We start from the raw sequence: 24856 nt of genomic DNA on the forward strand, positions 1-24856 counted from the left end.
CTCATACTATACCATCGATGTATCACACTCCCTCTCTCATATAAGTCCCGCGAATCGCTAATGCGCGTGGCCGCCATTTTAGAGACCTCAGCACTAGACTGAAGTTTCGAGCTGATGGTATATTCTTATTTTGGCTGACGTCCAAATGACGTCATTTCAATGAGACATGGTTCCAGCGCAATAGCAATTTGCGGGACTTATACAAGCACACAGGATTGAACTGCACCTATTTTCAAGGGCTCAGAGATGATATTTACACGCAAGACCATTTTCAGTTCCATTAAAAAAATTATCGTATTACAAAACAATGTTTGAGTAATGAAAAAACTGAAATGGAACTTTATAGCCTGGAAGTTCTTCAGTAATTTGTGATGACACTTATGAATAATTAAAGGTTTTAATGAGAAATTTAAATTGCCTGATGAAACACGAACGCTTGCGATTCTCATTATTGGAACGCAAGGAACGTCATCCGTTTAATTAAATTATGAAGAGCACAAATACCTACATACATCGATGTATAAAGAGGATTCATACAGAAACAATTATGTGCATACCCGTTGATGACTTATTTAACAAGTATTTTAAACGTGTTTTGCAGCTCGCAGCCAATTTCTGAAGCATTAAGGCATACAAGTCCGCTCACAGCCAGTGGCGTGCACAGGGTTTGAAGCCAGGGTAGGCATTAGTTAGGTAGGAACCTGTTTACTGGCAGGTCATAATGTAAAATTTGCATTGAGCTATTACAACTGGGGTAAGCAGTGCATTTATGCCTCTATGACCTGCACGCCACTGCTCACAGCATGTCAATTTCAGCAAAATAAGTTGCTAACTTGCTGAAAGATATTATGACAATGGCAGCTGATTTCAATAAGTTTTATTGCAAGTGGACACTTAGGTTAATACTTTTATTTTCCTACCATAAAGCCCCACATTATATAAAGGCAGCTTTATTGGTACTACCATCTAGCCTATGAGCTAATAAGTAATATTATTCCATCTCAAACTTCTACTTATGATTATTTTTAAATCTAATTCACAGTCCAATAACTGCCCTCAGTTTATTCTAATATCAAATTAAATCAAATCATAAATTTTATTGCCTTTAAGTTGCCGAGTGATGACACAAATTAAATAAGAACTCAGAAAATAATAATAATACAGATAAAGAACAAATACATAATAACAATTGAGTAGACCTAGGTCTAGGACTAGGACTAGGCCTGACTTGCTAGTCATCACCTGACTAATAATAAAATATACTCACAAGAACATAGTGAACTCACTATGTTCTTGTGACCTAGCTTTATACTAAAGTTTTTTTTAATTGTGAGATAGGTTTGCGCTTGACTACAATCATGCCTGAGACACAGAGAGTTGGAGTGAGCTTGTCTTTTAGAAGTTGCCTTCGAGGTACCTATTTAAGTTATACTTAGCAGGAACCACGGACGCGGAAGGGCATTCCACGTGCAAAAGATGTGAATCAAGTCATCAGCTGCATTTCTTACCTTTATTATATTTGTCATACATAATATGAACATGGCATTGAACAAAAATAAACAGAGAATAGAGAGAGAACAGTGTTAAACTCTACCATGTTAGAACCAAAACAATTCCAATCACAACAAACAATGGACTGCAATCTCAACTTGCACCGAATTTACCGCACTTTACTCTTCCTGGAACGGAGCGCATACTACTCGTAGGAGCCAGAGCTTAGGGTAAAAGCATACACAATACTTTTAGAATCACAATTGGCGATTTGATCGCTTTACTTGATTTGAACTTTTAACTCCGTATTTTGATAGTTTATGGTAGCTAGAAGAAGCACGAAGTGTTTGGTATTAAACTATCTACTTACTGCAAACTTTTGAGTGTTAGTATCGAATGCTATGCAGTAGGTAAACGTTTTTACTTTACACACGCAACGTCTGTCGCAGCGATTAAGTGTGACTTTTTTATGTTATAGACCAGGGCTTGGCTGCAATCAGACCTGGTGGCAAGGGCACTATCCACTCTTGACTTGAAGGTACCCATATTATAGTTGGAGGGGAAAACTGATGCTGGAAGGGTGTTCCAAATGTTAGCTGTTCGAATTAAATATGAGGAGGCAAATAGCTTCGTACGTATCCGTGGAATTTCGACTATGTACGGGTGCAGACCTTGGCGATGCCTTGCGGTACGATAGTAGAAAGATGAAGGAGGTCGAAAAGTTAATCAGCACACTCTCCAAAATATATCGTGTAAAATACCGATAGACATGCAACTTTGTGCCGATATTCCAAACTTTGAAGTTTAGAATTGACCAGCGTTTGGCTCTGGGCCTGCAGCATCGATGCACACGCAAAATAGCTGATCCCTAGAAGTATCGTGTGTTTTGACCCTTATTCGCACATAAAAGTACTTAAGTAAGATGTTTGTATGGTATGTTTTAATTAGAAAAGCTTTCATGTCTTTATGAGCTCAGCAGCGTAATCCGGGGCTTTCAAGGCATGAAGTTCCGAGTTCGTTTCCTTGTTGAGTCAGTTTCAATTTGAATTGCATTAGGTAATTGGAGTAGGAAGGGGAATATTAGTCATTTAACATGGCTAATATTCTTATAAAAAAAAAAAAAATGGGCGTCAATGACTGTTGTTTTAACCGATAAATTTCATTTCATTTCAGTTTAACAGAAGATTAATTTCATTTTAACAGAAGAGTTGTCAGAGTACAGTAAAAGCTTTTGAATGACTTCACGGATACGGATTATCGGATAATCTCTCGAAAACAGTAAATAAAGTGTAATCGGTTCATTCGAACTGTTTTATTCGAACACAAAGCTAAGCATTGCAGTCGTTTTATATGTAAAAGCAATTGCTATTAGAACAAAAGAGGTACTAAATTTCAATCGAGTTAATGAAACGAACGATCTCCATTCCGAATGGGATTTTATAAGCGAATGACGTCAGAATTCCGAACATGTCGATCGCACATTATGAATGAGCCGCACGAAATACCTGTGCCGCAACAGCCGTTCGCGCTGGGGGATAAATTACAAAGAATACCTGGCAGAGCTTGTTGTTGGCTTATTCTCTAACTAGAATTAAGTTTTAAGTTTGAAAAAATGGTTTTTAGTGTCATGTGACTAATAAAAAAAACAAAAACATTTCACTGCGATTAATAGCCTCATCTGGTGACAGAAGGATTGGCTCATTTTTTGCGATTCGGATCAGCCTGGTGGTCCAGTGCGGAAATACAGCCAGGATTTTGGGCGCCATTCTACACGGGCATGATTTGTATATTCGATAACGCTAGCTTACATCTTCGATTGCTTTTATTGATAACAGTTTAAACTTTTAATGAATAATAAAAAATAAAAACTGGTCAAGTGGGAGTTGGACTCGCACACGAAGAGTTCCGTACCATTGTACACAATTTAATTTTTTTTCAATTTTCATGATGGCTATTTTAATTTTTTCTTAGTGGTAGTTATAGCGACAAATCAACTCTCTACCTGTTCATGAGATTGCAGCCCGCAGACAGAAAGACGGACGGTCCGATTGACGGACAGATGGACTGACAGCGGAGGCTTAGTAAGAGGGCCCGTTTGGTACGGAACCCTAAAATCAAAAAAGAGTCGTGAGTTATTCTAATGAGCGATTAGCATAACAATCGAATGAGTTCGAACCTTCGAATGAATCGAACAATTCGGACATAAATTAGCCGGAAGCTGAGGTAAACAAGAACGTTTTGTGCAAACGTTTCCGAAAATATTATTCAGCGCCGGCTATGATAAATATTATGAGAACAAAAGTAATGTTGTTGAATGAATGTAAACTTTCACTTCCATTCAGTGTAATGTTGAAAATTGTGGAGGAACGTAAAAGTAATGTACATCGGCGGTTAGAATGACATTTCGGTTTTGTAGAGCGTTGTCTCTGTCGCTCATAACTATGTGACGTTTTGTCGGTATCAACGACAGAGACAGTGCTCTACAAATTTGCTATCTCCTTCTAAAGGTCGACGTAGGTACATTACTTTCGGCCGCGTACTGTACTTATTATACTTGCTACGATTTACTAGCTGAATCAATCCCAACTTCACACGCTTGGGACTGGGGCTATTAAGGTCGTGTCATCGATAATGTTCTTAATAATATGCTACAATAATTGATGGAACACACTTTACATACTTACCTTTAAACTGGAAGATCTAATTAAATTTTCTTTCTGGCCGTTCGTTACTTGAAATCATCTTGAAAACTCCTATTTTAATGTAGGTTCAATCATCGTCCTACTGTGTATTTTTTTCACTAAAGACGGCACAAATTATTTTACATATTTTAAACGAAATTTTCATCTTGTCTGCCACTTTTTATAAAGCGTGGATTTGGCGTTCCAAAATCCGGTCCATTTTTAATTTCGTTTATTTTGTTTTGCGTCTCCAAGATGCAATACATTTCTATGCTAAAAGATTGTTTCAGCAGATGAACGTAATAGACAGACATACTTACATACGATTGCATTTTAGTTTCCTTTTCCTTTGTTTAACATTCTTTGTAAAATTGCACGTTTAGCCACTAGTAAATACCTACCTACTAGTAAGTATACGATTGGTTACTATTTTTGTTCTTAACGCAAGGGAAAAAAATCAAGATAAGTCATATATAAAGCATAATAATATGTTATCAGAATATGAGATCATAGTCGAGCGTAAACCTGTCATCAATGAAAAAATATCCAAAGAAATTTAAGCCGAAAACGTACAGTATGGAATTTATTTTGAAAGCGAACGTGACAATTTTGCGAACGCGTGACGAAATAATTCACGCTCGAGTTATTTTCCTTTATACAATGCTAAATTACTGTTGGTAGGTACTAGGAATGATAGCTACTGTATAGGTATTAAGGGTAGTTCTTATTTATTCTATGGAACATGATGTCATCTATTTTATCGTTTAAACTACCGTGAGTGATTTCCATTCTAAATAATATCTGTCCCGGCTGTACTCACGTGGTTTGTCGACGTTAGCCCGACTAGTTTCGAACCCATCCGGGGTCCTTTTCCCCATCCCATCAGGGGGGGGGGGGCAGATATTATTTAGAATGATGTCATCTAAATAAATGAGATTTTTTTTCTTATTTGCAGCATTTCGTCTCATTTTTATAGATTCTTCATCAATTTGCGATAAACGATGATGAAATGGTTCGTCAATATCTCGGTGATTTCTTACGTGGCTTAATCCGTTGATCAATTTCATTGTTTTACCCATTTTACAGTTAAACCGCCTATCAATGCTACTTACCAACATTATAACCCACGCTAATCAACGATATCTATCGACGTCGAAAGAATGGATGTGGTAGCACTAGGTAGAATGCTTTGATAAATTTATTTAAGATCACTAAAGCAATTGCCCATCTTAAGGGGACTCAGTTCAGTGCTTTCTCCATACAAACGTTAGAGGGAAATTACAACAATATTCGATATTGCACGCACAAAACTAAGAATTATATCGATTTATCTCGTCATTATCTAGGTTTATTGATATATAAAACATTGAAAAAAATATTGATTTAAAAGTTACGAGGCTCAAAAGATTCCTATTTTAACACTAAATTAATGACAACTTTGGGCGTAAATAAATAAGATTAGGGATATGAAAATTCTAAAACAATTTATCATTAGACGTAGTTTATTTATTTATTAGTTGAAATAACTTTACTTTGCCAACATAAATTCAGCAGTTTTTCTCAAAAATACTTTTCCTAAACCCTTTTCCCGCGCTTGATTTCAGTGAAAATCATCGTGCCTCTCAACTTTTTCATACAATGTCAAGTGAAAAGCAAACATGTTACCCACGTGCGCTGCCAATTTCGGTCGAGCGTCCTGCGTCACCTTAAGAGTAAATTTCATTGACTTGAATAGTTGTACGACTTCGAACACAAAGCTTTTGTTTTACTTTTTAGAACAGTGTCGTTATTCTGACTTCGTTCAAAGAACGTTGAAAAATCATTTTCACTTTACTAGTCTGTGTAGCGAATAACAGTAAAAAATATTTTTCCATTCCCAAAGCTTCATTCCTCTGGTGTAAATTGAAATTGCACTCAATTTATTTATGTTTAGTGAGTTTTATTTTTGTTTACGTCTATGTTACTCGCTTTATATTAGCCTCGCCTACTTTGTAACAATATAAAATATTTATGAGCTTAGCTAGTTTGTTTGACCCACTTCTATTTTTAACTGACTTCCAAAAAAGAGGCGGTTCTCAATTCAACCCGTTTTTTTAATTGTATGTACACGAATTCTCCGAGGTTTCTGGACCGATTTGCAAATTTCTTTTAGTCAACAGAAAGAAGTCTGCCTAATTTATGAAGATTTTGGAACTGTTCATAGTGAGCTAATATTGTAAGTACAAGCAACTTTAACAGCCGTACTCAGAGTCGCTTAATCGTTACTTAAGTTTAGTTAAAACGAGACAGAGCTACCTATATCTCTCACATAAATATGTCTCGGTTTAACTCAATCTTAAGTAACGATTAGCAACTCTGAGTTGGTACGGCTGTATGATTGAACTCCAAGTCACAACTCCTCAACTTAAACTATAGTGGTTCAGGAACTGCGGATGATTTATAAATTTCTTTTAAAGTTATTTGAAGCAGGAAAACTGATGATAAAATATCACAATTAGGTATTCCTTTTAAAAATACATTAAAGGGTTGTTTCCCAATAATTTCCCAATAATTAATTCCATTACCTGCGAACGATTTCGATTCCCATTATTGAAAATGCAAACAACGTAAGCCAATTTAATTATATTCTGAAAAGCCCAACTAAGAGATCATAATTAAGTTCGGGAGACAATTTACTGTTTACAATGTACATTAATTAATAATTCTTTAACTATAGGAGCTTAATCGAGTTTTACATGATCGTAATTTGTATTAATTAAATGTTTTGTTACTTACAATTAAAATTAATATAAAATATATCTGCGTTATTTTTCAGTTATTATTATGATAAGGTTTAAAGAATTGTAGTACCTATATCACTCAGCGGCGCGAGCGAAGCCAGTGCGATTTTTTTCTTTAATGCTGCTTTTGCTCAATTTAATATGTTTAAGTAGTTAGAAAAGTAGCACTAGTAGAAGTTAGAAAGTAGATGCCTTGCGGAGTGACATGTTCAGAAAGGAAAAAATCTCCTAAAAATAAACATTATTAAATTTTTATTTTCGCTCCTTAATATTTTAAGCGATTCTCCAATTCGAAACTCTCTTATTTAAATTATAAAAAACAATTCTCTTATTTAAAGAACTAAAATGAAATTAAAAAGAATTTAATAAACTTTTCAACGTTTCAGGCGCCCTAGAACAGAGGCTAGGGCGGACCGCCTCGTCCACCCCACCTTAGTCTTAGAAGATCATACACCGATGATACTGTATGATCTTGCTCAAACAAGTTACATGTATTGGGCAGTAGGTATACGGTATTTCCATGTATTTCTGATAAATTCTTGTGATTTATGAAACTAACCTAGTTTCAACAGTCGAATATCTATTATCAAGCTATGATGCATTGTAGTACAAAAACGAATTAGTATTGCGCGGAAAATTTATCGATGTTTGTAACTTTGAAATATTTGTTATGATCATTGTTATGTAGAATACCTAATGGATATGAAAAAAAAATGTAAGTATAGTACATACGTGAAAGGTCGAGATAGCAATCGGGGAGGGAACGCCCCGCACACCCGCACAGCCTCAGCGCTAACTTGTTGCGAGCGAGCGCGCATCACGTGCGGGCGTGCGAGGCCGCCTCAAACCCCGATTGCCATCCCTACCTGTCGCGGACTTATAACGTAAAACTGTGCTTATACTTATACTTTTTCGGCGTCGATACCACAACCAACGGTTGCCTGTTTTTTGTGATTTGAAATGAATCTTTTTTCACGATGCAAAATAAAACTCCTCTCAAAAAACAATCGATTTTTCAAAAATCTTTCTTAAAAGTAAGTAGTGTCCCAAAGGCATGCAAAAATGTCAAAATTCAGACACATTCTTCTAGCTATTCGGCCGAAAATCAAAAATGTGTAAAAACAAGAAAATTTAACTATAAAAGCTGCCTAAATATAAATGGCAAGGTATGTAAAGAGCTTTCTAAAAGCCAGCGAAGCTATTGCTGAGTTTGCTGACATTTTAGCTGCTGTAGCTTTTAACTTTCTAACAAGACTAACCAAGTCTAACTTTGTTAGAGTACCTTCCTGTTCTGGGACACCGGATCCTGTGAAACTAACTAACTATATACGACTTATACATAGTTTTTTGACGGTCTAGATTCCGCAGTTGTGCTATATGAGGAAGGTCGTAGGTTCGGTATCCACCTGAGTCAATTTTGGAGTTCAAAGTTATTAAAATAATGCTGCTACTTTTAATCCCGCAAAATCAAAGAGTTCCTATGGGATCTTTTAAAAACCTAGATCCACGCAGATGTAGATGTAGTCGCAAGTCATTATGGTATTATCGTACTTCTTTTCGGGAAGTCGGAGGTTCGATCCCGGGCACGCACCTCTATCTTTTCGGAGCTATGTGAGTTTTAAGCAATTAAATATGCTTTAACGGTGAAGGAAAACATCGAGAGGAAACCTGCATTCTTCAGTGTTTTTTGAGAGTGTATGAAGGTGGCTTACAGGTGTGTGAAGTCCGCATTGGGCCAGCGTAGCAGACTGTGGCCTAAGCCCTTCTCATTCCGAGAGGAGACCCGGTCTTAGTAGGTAGTGGGCCGCCGATTTGATCATGATGATTAACGTACACTAGCGGAGGCTAATAGCTATTGTCTTTTGAACCACTTAATAGAAAAACTTTTCGCTATTATAACGCTGTATGAAATTTACTTTGAATAGCGGACGTGAAAATTTTGCATAATTGTAGCTTGAATCATTCTCCTTTGTGCTGGTACCTGGTTTGGAAGCGTGCCACGTTCTGACTTTGCGATACTTTAAAATACCACTAGAAAGCGAACCACAGTGCGGGTTGTGTTTTTCCGTCGTAATTCAAAATATTGCTTGCCTTTTCTAAGCATACAGCTCGTAATAAAACCGAAGAACGTACGATGCTGGTTTTTTTCTTTCTTACCGCCAAACCAACAAATTTTGAACCAAATGTATATAACCGGCTATTCCGAACAAAAACTGTGATGAGACTGCATCAAGTTGTGCAGAAATGAGTTGAAGGCCGCAATTTTTTTTATTCGTATAATGACTCTTCTGGTGCTTAGTGTAATACTATGCACTAGACAAGTCATCCTTTAGCCAACCTTTTTTTTTAACGCTGGTTAATGCGTTTACGCATCCCCCCTCCTGGAAGCCAGCCAGCCAACCAACTGGAGGGAAAGTATGTGGGACTCGCCGGCCGAGAGGCGACCAGAATACCCACTAAAACCCAGCGGCGCTCCTGCGCGTTGCCTGGTGACTGGGTCACGGGAACGCCGAAGCAAACCACCGCGACCCAGCCAGCGACATCCGCCAAGGCGGACTCTACACCGGGGACCCCGCTCACGAGGTCTTCACACCGCACGTCCGAGGCGCACCGACGAAGTGCGTGCGCCTCCCGACCCGGGGACCCAACAGGCTACAACTGCACTCCGCGCACGTCGCCCGCGTCCCATTCCTCCGCCTCATCCACTGTGCCATCTGCTAGTCAGAGGGACATGCGGAGAAACCTCCCCCTGCCAGGTCATTAGCCATGGCCAACAATATCCCCGAAGAGAGATTATTAGCCATGTTACCGGGGTGCACCGGCCCGGCCGGCTCTTCCCCTCGGATGCCCGATGCATCCAAAAGGGACCAGCAGCACCCAGGCACACTGGGAGGTTACCTGGCTGGCACCCCTAACCAACCCTTCCTTTAGCGACAATCCTTTGTTTTGTCGCTAAAGGACAGGTTGTGTTTATCAGTTCATTACTTGAACTATTGCAGCTTTGCTCAGGTGGAATTTCTTTCTTTGTGTAGGCATTTCTACATTATACAGAAAATCTACATGCACAATTATTATTGAAAAAATCTTTATTTTTCTCTTTACATTGATTGCCTTAAAAGTAAAGAACGGTAACAACTGCTTTAGTTAGAAACTGTGTTACATTTGTTAACGCCCACCTCCAGATTGAGAAATTAGAAAAGAAAAAAAAGCACAATGTTAAAAGTCAACAAACAAAAATAATAGTGACCAATAAAACACCACAAAGAGCTAATAAGCAAAGGTAGCATTTTAACTACAAGTAATTTCTTACAGCTACGCAAGCCATTTTTTAATTCAACAGCTTCCCAACTAAAAAGCAGCACTCGTTAACTTACTCAAGCAAAGAGAAAAGCTGGGAACTTGACAAATTAAATTTAACAGCGCCGTGCTGTTCCTTTGATACATTTTTCAGTCTTCTCCTTTGATCAATAATGCACTAGATATGTTGTTTCATACAAAATTGTATAAAAACAGTGTCCGCTTCAACTAATACTGTTACTAATTTATTTACACGCATTTTACTAATACTGTTATTATATTTTTAAGGTGGAGACTTCGTCTCAGCAAACGGACACCCCCCCCCCCCCCGGCTAGGTGGAGCTATAGGAAAGTGACTGGGCATCGATTGTTTGCGTAAGGCCTAGGATAAGCAACGTTGACTCTTCTCAAAAGAGGCCTATGTCAAAGTGGATGCATATTGCCTTTTGATGATTTTTAAAGCGCAACTAGTGAAAATTATCAAAAATACATTGAGAGAAATTGAACTGTTAATGAAAATTATTATCAAAAATATGCTGACTAATCTAAATAGGTTCACAAACGTGGGTGAAAACTAATTCTTTAACAGTTTTTGACGACTAACAGCTCGTCTAGTACATTATTGATCAAAGGGCTGCCCTCAACTTTGAACTAAAAACTAACTAAAAAACTAGGTGTACAAAGAACTTGTCTGATTTAAGACTGGAACTTTAGTTATATAAATAACTAATATAAGTAAGAGGTCCCGGATTAGCTTCCCAATCATTTTGAGAATTTATAAGTTAGCTCAGGTCTACGGGGTGACTCGCTAACTCAGTGATCAACACTTAGCCACCGAGCTCAATTCACATTTATTTTTAGTCCACTGAAGGTTTTCTATGAGAAATTATTTTAAAATCACTCAATGAAACAGTAATGTAGAGCAATGCAGCAAATGAGCTCGGTGGCTATAGTGTCAGTCACTGAGTAAGCGAATCACCCCGCCTGGTCTGTCTTATCAACTTAATTACTCTACCGGAAAAGCCAAAAAATACCAAGCTGATTATAAGTAGGTACGTACCAACTGAGTTTCATCAAACTGCCATAATTATTGGGCATTGGATGTAGTCACATCAAAAATAAATTATTTTTCAGTGATTATTAAATAGAGGGTCTTCCAATATACGTAAAATCCAACTTTTTACGTAAAAGGCAACCTTTGTTGGTTTTAAGTGTATTAACCATTTTAAATCTAAATATATAAAAGGAAAAGATGACTGACTGACTGACTGACTGATCTATCAACGCACAGCTCAAAATACTGGACGGATCGGGCTGAAATTTGGCATGCAGATAGTTATTATGACGTAGACATCCGCTAAGAAAGGATTGTCAAAATTTCAAACCCTGAAGGGATAAAATAGGGGTTTGAAATTTTTGTAGTCCACGCGGACGAAGTCGCGGGCATAAGCTAGTTATCGATAAAACTAAAAAAGCACGTCAAATGATTGTGAGTTCACACACCGGTATTTCATAGAATATCGCATACTAAGCGCGCCTTTTGACGTTTGATAAAAAGTTACTGATTTGACTAGTTGTCAAATACCGTATTATAACTTTCCAAGTAGACCTGCTTCGTGTGACTAGGCTACCTTGTATCTGAATTAAAAAATTAAAGTACCTTAGTTTTGTTCTATAATCCTGTGTTCTATAATCGTGTGTTCTATAATCGTCGTATTGTGTACCTATACCTACTGTAGCTACAGTTTTTCACCGCGATTTATTTTAATCTCGATCGCTCTCATTAATTTAATGTAATGCTTTTAAATTCGCGTTTCGATGAATAGTGGCCGCGAACACATTTTAATTATTTTCTTGCTGTATTTTGGTGGTGTGCCAGAAATCCTTTTGGTCACATCGGAGTCCAAGGTTTTTCAACATTTTGCACAATAAATCAAAAACTATTATGCATAAAAATAAATACAAAATCTGTTTTAAGTATAATGTTCAGGTAAAGCCTTTCATAATGCCACCCCACTTGGTATTTTAATCTTAATTTTAAAGTTGAAAATATAATTATTTGTTCAAGAACACATTTTTTTGTGATCTAACCACAAATTCACGGTTTTCGGATTTTTCCCCTTACGTGTACTTCAAGACCTAGGTACCTTTACTTACCATAATTTCATGTTTATCTTTTTAGCGAGTCTTGTTGACCTAAAAACTTGAATATTCATCTTGCAGCACTCGCTCTCCGAACAGAGAAATATGCCAGTGGAAGCTGGCGAAATGTTTGTGATGCAGATTCACGCATATGCGCTGCTTTTTCGAAATAATTCTACTAGGAATCTAAATATATAAAAGGAAAATGTGACTGACTGTCTGACTGACACTGACTGACTGACTGACTGATATATCAACGCACAGCGCAAAGTTCTGGATGGATCGGGCTGAAATTTGGCATGCAGATAGCTATTGTGATGGAGACATCCGCTAAGGAAAGATTTTGAAAATTCAACTCCTAAAGTAGTGGAACAGGGGTTTGAAGTTTGTGTAGTCCACACGAATGAAGTCGCGGGCATCAGGTAGTCTTGGATAAAAGTAGTTCTTCGCGAAATTCCGTGATACAAAAACAAGCTTATTTTGTCTTCATCCTCTCTTTCTTTCTCTCTGCATCCTATTCCTCATTGCTGAGGGTCGTGATGAAACTGGAATTAGTTGTAAGCAAAAAAGAGTTGCAGCCACCAAAATTTTTGTTCGGAATGTACCGTCTTGTATTACATAGAGGTCATTGTTTTTTTTAAATAGAGATAGCGAGCAAACGAGCAGGTGGATCACCTGATGTTAAGTGATTACCGCCACCCATAAACATTTGCAGCGGAACTGCCAATGCGTTGCCGGCCTTAGGAATTTGTTGGCCCCTTGAATAACCCCATGTCGTAATCTAGTGGGAACACCGCCTATGGGAGTTGGTTCCACAGTTAGCATGTGCGTAGAAAGAAGGATCTGGCACAACCGACGGTCGAAGTGCACCAGACACCCAGGTGGTGAGGGTGAAATTGCTTACGGTGGCGCGTGGTGCGGTTGTAGAAAAAGGAGGGTGGAATGAGGTCAAAAAGCTCTTCAGAGCACTCCTTATTATAAAGGCGAGAGAACACGCATAGAGAGCTTTTTCAGTAAACATCAAAAATTAGGTATAGGTAGGTATCAGGTATTTCCTGCACTCACAAGAATTCGCCCTCTATTGTTGTTTGGCCTACGTCATGAGTACCCTTCATCGTACCTACCGCCGTCTGTATTCACAGTGAGAAAATATCAGATGTAAGTATTTACTATTTACACTAAAATATAGGTACAGGAAATGTATAGAGACTAGGAACTTCCGTTGCTACCATCGATGTTGCTACAAAGTAAATACGAGTTATTGTAAGTAAAATATCAAACAATTAAATTGATAGGTATATAGAATACAATAGAATAGAATATATTTTTATTCAAGTAAACTTTTACAAGTGCTTTTAAATCGTCAGATAGTTTAATTTACCACTGGTTCGGAATGCCGTTCCTACCGAGAAGAACCAGCAAGAAACTCGGCGGTTGCTCTTTTTGAGTTTTCAATTTACAATGTATATTATACCTACTAGATCTTAGCCTCAGAGTTCTCAAATTATCTCTGTCAAAGGTATGTGAAGTCTGCCAATCCGCACTTGGCCAGCGTGTTAGACTATGGCCAAAGCCCTTGACACTCTGAGAGGAGATCCGTGCTCTGTAGTGAGCCGGCGATGGGTTGATCATGATGATGATGATGACGTGCTTACAAGATATATGGATGGCCAGCTGCCTGGAAACTTTATTTTTTACTCTAGAATGCTAGAATTCTACCCGAAGACATTCCCAAGTTATAAATTCCAGCTAAAAATTAAAGAGGCTCCTAGGCTGTCCAGAGCTAACTGGAAATGAGCTCAGGCTAGACAGGCGTGTATAGCTTAATTACAAGCGATAGCGTTCACGCCAGAGCTCAACCGCGGCGCCATTTCTATGCTAATGTAGCCACCGCACACGGCTGGCTTAACGGTTAACTTTAAATTGTTAAGCGCACGTTAGTTTCAACTACCCCCGAAATTTTGAACTGGATAAAGCGTAAAAATAATAACTGCTGGGCTTATATAGGTAAATGCCACGGAATCATAAATAAGTTAAATAGAAATACCGGGTCGGCGTGTCGCAACTTTTGATCAACTCACTTATCCACATCTTCTAAATCAATAAGTATATAAAAGGAAAAGGTGACTGACTGACTGACTAATCTATCAACGTACAGCTCAAACTACTGGACGGATCGAGCTGAAATTTGGCATGCAGATAGCTATTATGACGTAGGCATCTGTTAAGAAAGGATTTTTGAAAATTTAACCCCTAAGGGGGTGAAATAGGGGTTTGAAATTTGTGTAGTCCACGCGGACGAAGTCGTGAGCATAAGCTAGTGTCATATAAAAAGATAAGTCATGACCCACTCACTGGCAGATTTTTTTTTTGTAATATTTAGAGGGAATTCACTAACAACACTTTTCCATTCCCAAAATACTCAAAGGTTCGCTAAAAATGCAATTGATTATATCAACATTCATAAAATTTAAATTAAGTTTACACGTTACGTAAGCTAGACATGTAGCTAACTTATTGATGTGTCACACAATTTATTTAGCTCCTTTAACACTTCTATCTATACCTATTCTGAATTCTATGGTAAACGCGGGTGCAGTGTAGCTTTAATATTACAGCTAAAATCTAGATTATTTTTCTTTGAAAAAGTAAAAGAAAAGTAATAAAAACCAAACACTAGACAAAAATGTTACTAGTTGTTTCCAGCGACTTCGTTCTCTTTGAACGTGAATGTGTTTGCCTATACATTTAATTCATGCACCAGGTTTTTGTACGTTGATAAGTACTTACTATTAGAGACCATCACGCAAGTGCCGACAACTACGGTCGTCATCATCATCATCAACCAATAGACGTCATAGGCATAGGTCTCTTGCAGGGACTTCCACACGCCACGGCCTTGCGCCGCCTGAATCCAGCGGCACCCTGCGACTCGTCTGATGTCATCCGTCCACCTAGTGGGGGGTCTTCCAACACTGCGTCTTCCGGTGCGAGGTCGCTATCCCAGCACCTTGGGACCCTAACGTCTATCGGTTGTACGAACTATGTGCCCTGCCCATTGCCACGTCAGCTTCGCAACCCGTTGAGCTATGTCGGTTACTCTAGTTCTCCTACGGATCTCCTCATTTCTGATTTGATCACGTAGAGAAACTCCAAGAATATAGCTCTCTCCATCGCCCGCTGAGTGACTCTGAGCTTTCTTATGAGGCCCATAGTTAGCGACCATGTCTCGGATCCATATGTCATCACTGGCAACACGCACTGTTCGAAGTCCTTGGTCTTCAAGCACTGAGACTTGAAGACAACTACGGTACAAAGTTTCAACTCAATCGGATATGCACAAATGCATATAATATAACGAACAAATACGGAGTTGCTATTTCAAATACGTTTTTGAGGCTGACACTGAGTGAGGTTTTATACCTGTTATAAGTACTTACTTTGTGGTTTTACTTCCAAAAAAACTTCAAGATCTAACCAAGTGGCTTGTGGCTCGTAGCTGTAATATCGCGTAAAGGAAGATCTTCATTCTTTCAACACGATGAATAATGTAACGGAAAAATAATGAAGCTATGTCTTGCCTCCATGAGACAGCTGTCTGCTTGTAGATTATATTGGCCGCATTAATAGCGTTGGGGAGTACCACATGAGATGGTCACTCATAAATCACCAAATTTATTACCGTGTGATACACGATTCTATGGCGTTCTCAAAACTAAGGCAATAAATCTAAAACAAAGAAAGAAAAATAAAAAGGCGACCATAAATTTTAAATACAGCAAAAACAAATTATCGAGAGTAGAGAGTGCGTTTGTTAATAAAGACGTCAAGAAATGCGTGAGTTATTTTAAAATTTCTGGCTAAACACGGCAAAAACTAATACTTAATGGCAATCATATGTCTAGGGACAAATAACAGGCGACAAGTATCTGCGAACAAATGTGGACAGATTTTTGGAGGTGGGGCCTGGAACGCAATTTTGTTTTCGGCCAATAGGGTAATTTTGTGCGCAAGAGGAGACCAATCAGAGAACCGTACTCCCCTGTCTGTTTTTGGTTTTCAGAGAACTGTGGGCGTGACGAAACACGACCACGGGGACCTTTAGGGAGAACTGGAAAAAGAACGGAGGGCAGTCAAGGCAGGATTTCGGCTCGGGTCGGAAGTACAAATCCCAGCGCGAACCTCGCGACCTCGTCCATTCGAGATATTTTGAGCTTCCTTTGCAAAATTGGAGTGTAGATTAAAATTATAGTATAGTGTATTGTTAAAATTTGTCCTGAGAAATAAGATAAGGTTATAGAGACAGTGTGTTCGAGCCAGCGGCGGTTTAATGGTGAAGTACCCAGATTATTGTATTTAGTGTAAATTTTGAAAGTGGTTCCACAACTTTTAAGCTTATAAAATTGATTAGCCGGTATACCTAGAAGAAATAGATCTAGAAAATAATCTAGAAGACCAATATCATGCTAGACGTAGGCAATGGTCTCAACCCTGGGCTTGGATGGAGTGGACCACGGGTTTAGCGTGTGAAAATTTCATATTATACCTAATCACCGCATTGTGTATGCATAGTCGAGAGAAGTGGGGGCGTATTGTGAACCTCGCGAGTAGGTTTAAATTAGAAAGAATATACCGAAGGTGGTTTTAACCGGACAAGTTGTGTAACTAGGTTCAGATGTATTTAGAATAAATACTTGTGCTAGATTATGTATATAACCGTGTGTACAGTGTGTCTTTAACTCTAATTCGTTTTTTAGGAATAAAATTTAAGAAATCTCTCTTAAATTTTATGACATATTATGTGTGTAATTGATTGTGAAATAAACTGCGCGGCCGTAAGGGTTTTTAAAGTTTAAATGTTCGTTTTTCCCTTCTAAATAGATTGGCCTAGGAAGCGAACATTTGGCGGGTTTTAAATGTAACAAACACATTTAAAATTCCGTCTAAATCACAATACCAGTTTCTTTTTTTTCTAAAAATACTCAACTGTGAGAGTAAATAAAACAACTTATTTACCAGAAATAAAAGCATTTGAGTATAAATATCATCTTTTATTTATCACGTCTAGATACCTTCTATAGACATTTAATAATGGAGCTCAAATTCATTTTAGAGGTAAAACGATCGAACTGTGTGTGTTCAAAAATGCCGTAGATACATGGTTCCATGTGTCGGACTCCAATATTAAATCTCTCATATTACCTATATCACGACTCTTACTATTAAGTAAAGTTTAGGCTAGTTCCTTTTTTTTTCAGCAGTACACCGAATTCACAATATTAGCTCTTATCTAATAGTAAATAAGAAATAGAATAAAATTGACAGACTAACGCAGTCAGATGGGACGACCCTTGCCAAAATACACATTGACTGGGTAGGCTAAATTGCACTAATAATTTGGATAATGTGGTGTGTTTTGAACTATCAGCTACCACGATACCATCACCATCATCATGAGCAACCCTCGCCGGCTCACTACTGAGCGCGGGCTCCATAGAGAACTCTCAGGTTGCGGTTTACCTCACGATGCTTTCTTTCTACGACGAACCAAGTGATATTTAATTAATTTGAATATACACAACTACGACTACTAAAGGGTTATCTTTCGGGTTCGAATCCCCGACCCTCGAGTGGAAAGCAGGCGAGTCAAAACTGGGTCAGTGCGACTTACAACCAGCACACAGCGCAAGCAGATTGTATGAACAAGTAACGGGGCCGTTGGTGAACAGTAGAACAGGTACAGACCTTTTTTTTTTGTGTGTCATCGTTACGCCGCATTCCGAGAGCTATAGGACGGCGTTACATACCGGCCTAAACCGCGGGACACTGAAAGTATTAATGTGTGAGAACTATTAGTTTGATATCCTTGACCTATAAGGTCGGATTTAATGTAAAAAGGCACACGGTCGATATGACGGCGTCCTGGCGGCAAAGCCTCGGCACACCAAAACACGCCATGTCTTACAGCTTCGACCTCCCGACACCTAAGTTGGCCAACTTAGACATAACTGAACGAATATATATATATATATACAAAATTATACCATGGTAAGGGGCGAGCTTTTAGCTCAAGAAAAGAACCTTGTCTTCCACGACAGGCTACCAAACGCTTCGTAGCGAAATAACAGGGAGGTCGGCTGTGCCCCACATAACAATGTTGAAAGGCTGGTGTCCAGCGCAGGGTCCCCCGTGCTAGTAGAGGCTTTGGTCAGTAGAACGATGGCCTTATTGGCAAATACATGTACCAACCGACCCTTCATCCAAGCCAGAACGCATAACCTAGCTGTTTTTTTCCCTCCTCAGGATTTTCATCCGAGAGAGTTGAATGAGTCAAAATAGTAGATCTCTGAAATAAAATTCATCATCTAACCGCGAAAATCTGGAAGTTTGATTGGCAAGGTCTACATGTCCGTCCGACGAATTGTGCCTGCCATGTACTTGGCCATACCTAAGATAACATATGACTCCGAATACAAATAGTGTCCCAAAGTTTAGCCGATTTACTTGTTTTTGAATTTCCTCATTATAGCCCATCAATCGAAAGAAGCAGAGACGATCACCGTACCATCACAGAATTTTGATGCCGAGCGACCAGAATCTATGTATGTATTCGAATTAACGATATGACTAGATTATAGAAAAAAAAAAAAAATAGAACACAACGTAGGAAGTCGTGATTGGGTATATGAGAGCAAAATCTTATAAACAAATAAAAAGAGGTTAGAGGACACACTGTGCATGTTATTATGTTTATATGTTGTACATTTACATTTATTTTAGGTATAAGAAGGAGCAGAAATAAGCTGTATGTCTTATAAATGTACAATTTACAGGTTTTCAGAAGATACTGCAGAGAATCGAGCTATTATTCCTTGCTTATTTCTTAGGCTTAAAATTTCTTCAAACCTAGAGAATTCATATAATAGAAACACATCTCAGACATATGATTGCAAATTAGTATTAATAATATAGAAATTTTAAAAATACGGCTTCGCGTCTTACGAAAGTATTCAAATATAATTTAAGTTGGCACTTGAGTAGGTAAAACGAAAAGGGACGAATTGAAAAAAAAAAAAGATGCCTGCAGGTAGAAAAACACGTAGAACAAAGCAAGCGGGTACGCGGCAGAGCGAAGCTAGCCCAGTAGAATCGAGCGAGCAAACGTCGACCTTAGGGAATACTACATTAGAGTTGATTTTGAAAAAAATCACCGAATTCGAAACGAAATTACAACAGCTGAGTTCGAACGCAGGCCAAAACGAAAACGCGAGTGTTTCGTCACATCAGACAATAGGAGTAAGTGAAAGCGGAAAATCTGATAGACAAGGGGTTAGTCTAGACACCGCGAGCACAAGTACAGCGTTTGCTGAAACCCGAAACTTGTTTGTAGTACAACCGTCGGTTACCAAACCAAATTTTGACGGAAAGCCATTCACTAATCCCATCACCTTTTTAAAACGATTAAAAAAATATATAAAGGCAGTAAACGGGGCAGATCGGGAGATTGATATCGCGCTAGGTTGCATTTCGGGGAATGCACGAAAGGTTATGGAACTATATTCGAAAGAGTGGACTTCATTCGCTGATTTTGAAACCGATTTTAGGCGGAACTATTGGACCGAACAAATCCAAGAATCTGTTAGATATAGGTTGATAAATGCAGTATACTCGAGCGATTCAGGTATGACGATGTCTGAGCATTTCGCTGAGCAGGCAGAATCGATGCAATCATTAACCATTGCTTTTAGCGAGCGCGATTTGGTAAATTCCATTATGCGTCATTATGCTATAGACATACAACGTCTATGGTTTACTAGAACTGAAGTAGTTAGCATTATGAACGGGGCAAAGTTCCTCAGAGACATAGAACAAAATATTGTTGAAAAACCTAGGGGGGTTATGAGAGGTGGTATGAATAGTAATTATAGAGGTGGTAGGCGATACAATGAACCGCCATCGAGGCGTCCTATCGTAGCGACAATGTCGACAAACAATTGGAGGACTATGGGAAATTCGACCAGGGGTCGGGGTTACCGTCGATTTATTTCTAGGGCAAATTTTAACAGGCCCACGGTATCCGAAACTAAGCAGGTCAGACCGGCTATCACATTCGTGAAAGAGGGCGAAGACTCTGCTGTGTCTAAGAAAGTGGGGGAGGGACCGTCAAAAAACTAGGTCACCCCACACAAAATAGGTCGAATCAATCAATATTGTGTAGAACGGGGGCCAGTGAGACCTCAGAACACGAAAGAGTAGGTGTGGTCTATAAGATCTTAATTAAGAGTGGATGGAAACCGGGACAGAGTCTAGGGATAGGTGAAGGAGGCCTTAAGCGTTTATTGAGAGGCGGCTCCGATAATGACGAACAAAATTGCCAATTGGAAATTAGTAGCATAGGAGTCTTATTGGAAAACCAGTTTGAGAATATAGCAGAATGTAGCGAGGTAGGCATGTCGTGCGAGGCGTGTACGAAAAGACAATTGAACGTGTATACAATGTTTCATGAACTAGATGAACAAATCGACGTAGGTATTGACTATTCTTTACCTAAATTACCAGAAGTGTGTGTGAGGTTGTACGGAAGGAGTATGAGTGCTCTTATAGATACGGGAAGCCAGATTAGTGGAATAACTAGGGAATTGTACGATTCTATTGTGAGAGAAAATAGGAAACTACCAGAAATCGCTATTCCAGCAATCCAAATACAGGGGGCGTTCGGATCGCGGAGTGAGAGTACAAATCGGTTGGTACTAATAGAGTTTCAGTTAGGTAGCACTTTAGTTGAAGCACCTGTACTAATTATGCGACGTTTACCTAGGTCATTGATACTGGGATATGACTGGCTAGAGCGGGTGAAAGGGATAGTGAACTGTAATGATGAGCGAACATTGACTATAGAACATATGGGAGTTAGATCTTGTGTCAGATTGAATTCCGATTGCGAAATCGAAAGGTTGGGGGGAGAGACGAATGCGGCTACGATTAACTTGATATTAAATCAAGACTCCGGGACTGTGGAACAGAGTGTAGCGAGTAGAGAATTAGAAAGTGAGGAAATTACGGAATTCCAATTGGAAAAATCGAACTTAAGTAATGAACATAGGAAATTCTTATTGTCTGTGTTAAACAAACATCGTAAAGTGTTTACGAAAGGGTTAGGCTTGACTAACAAGTATGAACATGTTATTCAGTTAGTAGACGAAACACCTTTTGTGAAGCATAGCTATCCGGTACCTTTGTCATATAGGGAACAAGTTAAAGACGAATTAAATGAGTTGGAAAAGCTAGGCGTGATCAGACAGGAGGCAACACCATACTGTAGCCCTCTCACGTTCACGAAAAAACGAGATGAGTCAATAAGACTGTTATTGGACGCACGCGAGTTAAATAAGAAAATGATAGGAGACGCGGGGGCGCCACCCCTCACATCTGAGATTTTACAATCCTTCCATGGAGTGGACTACATCAGTTTAATCGATTTGAATAATGCTTATTTCCAAATACCTTTGCATAAGGACTCTAGGAAGTACACCGGTTTCTCATTCATGGGAAAGACATATACTTACCGTGTGTTACCTCAAGGATTAAAGACTTCTGTAGCGGGTTTTTCGAGGGCGATGGATTATATTCTAGGAGAGGTACGAGAGTTTTGCGTGAACTATCTGGATGACATAGTTATCTTCACCGCAGGGGACATAAAGTTGCACTTAGAACATCTAGATCAAGTATTAGATAGGTTAGGCGCCGCAGGCTTAACCGGAAGATTGGAGAAGTGTCGGTTCTTATGTGTAGAAGTGAAGTTGTTAGGGCACATAGTGAATACTAATGGGGTACGTATGGATCCTGAACGAGTTAAAGCCATATTAGACTTCCCTATACCTCGAACTATAAAACAACTACGGGGATTTTTGGGATTAATAAATTATTTCAGAAGGTTTATCTCGAAATATAGCGAGGAAGTAAGACCACTGTGCGACCTGTTGAAACAAAATACAAAATGGTCATGGACACAGGAAATTAACGTTTGTTTTGAAAGAGTTAAGAAGTTATTTATAGACACAGTACTTCTCGTACACCCGAATCCTAAGGGAACTTATTATTTACAAACCGATAGCAGTAACTTAGGGGTTTCAGGGTATGTTTACCAACTGAATTCAGTAGGTGAAGAACAAATATTAGGGTTCTGTAGTAAAGCATTGACAGAGACAGAGCGTAAGTGGACAGTTACCGAACAAGAGCTATGGGCGATTATTTTTAGTTTGTCTAAGTTTGAAACATATTTGAGGGGGTCAAGGTTAGTGATTAGGACTGATCATAAGAGTCTGATATTCTTGCAGACATGCAAACTATTGAGTGCTAGGATGATACGTTGGGTACACTATATAGGACGGTTTGACTATACAGTTGAACATGTGAAAGGTAAATTAAACACTGTAGCAGATGTGTTGTCTCGACATATAAAGGGGACCACTGACGTATTAACCAACAAGACCACGGGGCCCGAAATGAATCTATTCAAATCTTCATTAGGACGGTTAGTACGAGAGCGATGGGAGGAAATAGGTAGTTATCAAAGACGTGATAAAGTCGCTAGTGAGATAATTAGACGCATGCAAATAACGGACACGTCTGAATCTAAATACTACGTGCTTAAGGGAGAGATTCTGTATAAAACAGACATAAGAAAGGATACGTTAAGGTTATATGTCCCCGAGGACTTACAAAAAGATTTGATCGTTAGCATACATGAAGAATTAGGTCATTTCGGACGATACAAAGTCTATGCACTGATGAAACGTCGGTACTATTTCTCGAATATGTCTCGTATAATAGGTCGGGTCGTAAGGTCGTGCGAGGCATGCCAAAAGTCGAAACATGTTTTAGAAACTCATACGGGGCCGATTAAATCGGTAATAGCAGAGGAAATAGGAGAACGAGTCTTTTGCGACATTTATGGACCTTTACCAGCGGGAAGGTTTGGTTTTAAATACATATTCGTCATACAAGATGCTTATAGTAAGTTGATCAGGTTATACCCACTACGCCAGGCTAGTGGGAAAGCTACATTAACCTGTGTTAAAAAGTTTCATAGGCAGGTCGCGATTAGAACATTATGCTCGGACAGAGGCGCGAACTTTACTTCGAAGGTGTTCGAGTCAGGTATCCGTCAACTAGGTATCGAATTAACACATACATCTGTTAGGAATCCGCGACCAAATTCGACGGAAAGGGTGAATAAAGAGCTAGGGAGGTTATTCAGGACGTATTGCGATAAATCACACCGTTCGTGGGTAGATCTGCTAGTGGATATAGAAGATTGCTACAACCAGGTAGTACATACTACGACTGGATATTCACCAAATGAGCTAGTATGTGGGAAACGGACCCAGTTATCAACTGACTTTAACGTTGAAGTAGCGACAGGGTCGGACTTGCAAGGGGAGACGTTGGATCAGATTCGACAACATGCGCGACAGAACATAGCTAGGGCGGCCGAACGTAGAGAATTTCATTATAACAAGAACCATAAGTTAATACAGTTCGAGGTAGGCGATTTGGTGAAACTTAAGACTTTTGCAAAGTCAGATGCGGATAAAAAGCTGACAAGGAAATTTATGCGGCTCTATGAAGGGCCTTACATAATAGGGGCAGTCCCATGCAATAATGTATATACATTAGTTGACGTTCATTCTGATAAGATCAGAGGTAACTACAATGCCATTCACTTGTTTCGCTATTATGTAAACAACTAGAAGGAAGGTAACTTTAGAGTATAGAAAAGAAGCGAAGAATGTTGGCGCCGCGGTCATAAAACGATTAGTTCAAAGTACTCTAACAAAAGGAAATACCCGAGTTGAATAGGTTATTGTCTTGCCTGGGAATATGATGGCTAAGCGTGGGAAATTTAGGATTAGCGTGTGAATATTGTAAAGGAAATAGATTTTTGAAACAACTAATGTTTGATGCAAGGACATAGAGGTTTATTACGTGTATTAAAAAATCGATTTGGGGGCGTGTGAGATGGTCACTCATAAATCACCAAATTTATTACCGTGTGATACACGATTCTATGGCGTTCTCAAAACTAAGGCAATAAATCTAAAACAAAGAAAGAAAAATAAAAAGGCGACCATAAATTTTAAATACAGCAAAAACAAATTATCGAGAGTAGAGAGTGCGTTTGTTAATAAAGACGTCAAGAAATGCGTGAGTTATTTTAAAATTTCTGGCTAAACACGGCAAAAACTAATACTTAATGGCAATCATATGTCTAGGGACAAATAACAGGCGACAAGTATCTGCGAACAAATGTGGACAGATTTTTGGAGGTGGGGCCTGGAACGCAATTTTGTTTTCGGCCAATAGGGTAATTTTGTGCGCAAGAGGAGACCAATCAGAGAACCGTACTCCCCTGTCTGTTTTTGGTTTTCAGAGAACTGTGGGCGTGACGAAACACGACCACGG

At 38.9% G+C, this 24856-nt stretch overlaps 1 long non-coding RNA gene across 1 annotated transcript in view; it reads left to right on the forward strand.

Moving 5' to 3' along the window:
* Window positions 1-24856, forward strand: part of LOC138402649 (uncharacterized) — a 305836-nt gene that overhangs the window by 12855 nt on the left and 268125 nt on the right. The gene's annotated exons all lie outside the window — the stretch shown is intronic.

The sequence above is a fragment of the Maniola hyperantus genome, chromosome 8 (genome assembly GCF_902806685.2).
Source record: "Maniola hyperantus chromosome 8, iAphHyp1.2, whole genome shotgun sequence".
NCBI classification, from domain to species: Eukaryota; Metazoa; Arthropoda; class Insecta; order Lepidoptera; family Nymphalidae; genus Maniola; species Maniola hyperantus.